Here is a 1,828-nt window from a genome sequence, read left to right on the forward strand (position 1 = left end):
CCGACGCGGGGAGGTAGTGACGAAAAATAACGATACAGGACTCTAACGAGGCCCTGTAATTGGAATGAGTACACTGTAAAAATTTTAACGAGTATCCATTGGAGGGCAAGTCTGGTGCCAGCAGCCGCGGTAATTCCAGCTCCAAAAGTGTATATTTAAGTTGTTGCGGTTAAAAAGCTCGTAGTTGGATTTTGGGCGCAGGCGTTCGGTCCGTCGCAAGGCGTGCACTGTTCGTTCTGGCTTTACCTCCGGTTTTCCGTCGGTGCTCTTGACTGAGTGTCGGCGGCGGCCGGGACGTTTACCTTGAAAAAATTAGAGTGTTCAAAGCAGGCGCTTCGCCTGGATAGTGTTGCATGGAATAATGAAATAGGACCTCGGTTCTTTTTTGTTGGTTTTCGGAGCGCGAGGTAATGATTAAGAGGGACGGACGGGGGCATTCGTACTGTGCCGTTAGAGGTGAAATTCTTGGATCGGCGCAAGACGAACGACTGCGAAAGCATTTGCCAAGAATGTTTTCTTTAATCAAGAGCGAAAGTCAGAGGTTCGAAGACGATCAGATACCGTCCTAGTTCTGACTATAAACGATGCCAACTAGCGATCGGGGGGCGTTATTTTGACGACCTCTCCGCAGCTTGCGGGAAACCAAAGTCTTTGGGTTCCGGGGGAAGTATGGTTGCAAAGCTGAAACTTAAAGGAATTGACGGAAGGGCACCACCAGGAGTGGAGCCTGCGGCTTAATTTGACTCAACACGGGAAATCTCACCCGGCCCGGACACAGCGAGGATTGACAGATTGAGAGCTCTTTCATGATTCTGTGGGTGGTGGTGCATGGCCGTTCTTAGTTGGTGGAGCGATTTGTCTGGTTAATTCCGATAACGAACGAGACTCTGGCTTGCTAAATAGTTACGCGGCCTTCCCGGCCGGCGTTTAACTTCTTAGAGGGACTAGTGGCGTTTAGCCACACGAGATTGAGCAATAACAGGTCTGTGATGCCCTTAGATGTTCGGGGCCGCACGCGCGCTACACTGACCGGATCAACGTGTGTTCGCCTTGGCCGAAAGGTCTGGGTAACCCGATGAACCCCGGTCGTGCTAGGGATAGAGAATTGAAATTATTTCGCTTGAACGAGGAATTCCCAGTAAGCGCGAGTCATTAGCTCGCGTTGATTACGTCCCTGCCCTTTGTACACACCGCCCGTCGCTACTACCGATTGAATGGTTTAGTGAGGTCCTCCGATTGGGCCCGGGCTCGACTGGCGACGGTTGGGTCTTGGCCCGAAAAGACGATCTAACTTGATTACTTAGAGGAAGTAAAAGTCGTAACAAGGTTTCCGTAGGTGAACCTGCGGAAGGATCATTAGCGCGAGAAAAAAAATCGAAGAGCGAAAGAGCAAACACCGGGACGGCGACGTGCCTCGGCGCGTCCGCCGCCCCGCGATCAGGAACTTGTTTTGTCGGCGTCGAGTGCCCGAAGGCTTCATGCGGTGCGCGGGCTTGTCGCACTATTTGTTGCGACCGCGACCCGCTCGGCGTCACGCGATTTTTTCAGCCGGATGGCGAATCGAGGTTAGGAATCGAAGAGCGAAAAGCAAACAAACAAACGATGGCTCTTGGCGGTGGACCACTCGGCTCGCGAGTCGATGAAGGACGCAGCAAGCTGCGTGATTTAATGTGAATTGCAGAACACATTGAGCATTGACGATCTGAACGCGTATTGCGGCCTCGGGTTCATCCCGGGACCGCGTCCGTCTCAGGGTCGCAGAAACGACAACGGCCGGCGGGATCGGCTCCGCGACGGCTCGGCTCGCGTGCGTATGCCCGGCGACGGG

General features: G+C 53.4%; 2 non-coding genes across 2 annotated transcripts in view; both read left to right on the forward strand.

The window, feature by feature from the left end:
• The window catches only part of LOC145747760 (small subunit ribosomal RNA), a 1,809-nt gene extending 450 nt beyond the window's left edge, over positions 1-1,359 (forward strand). The window contains exon 1 of the ribosomal RNA XR_014282471.1: positions 1-1,359. This exon is cut by the window's left edge and continues 450 nt beyond it. This is a non-coding gene — a ribosomal RNA (small subunit ribosomal RNA).
• Positions 1,360-1,604: 245 nt separating this feature from the next.
• LOC145748795 (5.8S ribosomal RNA) lies at positions 1,605-1,758 on the forward strand. Its single transcript, XR_014283386.1, has one exon. It is a non-coding gene; the product is annotated as a 5.8S ribosomal RNA (ribosomal RNA).
• The last annotated feature ends 70 nt before the right edge of the window (positions 1,759-1,828 follow it).

Source organism: Corella eumyota, chromosome 3 (assembly GCF_963082875.1).
Source record: "Corella eumyota chromosome 3, kaCorEumy4.1, whole genome shotgun sequence".
Classification (NCBI taxonomy): domain Eukaryota; kingdom Metazoa; phylum Chordata; class Ascidiacea; order Phlebobranchia; family Corellidae; genus Corella; species Corella eumyota.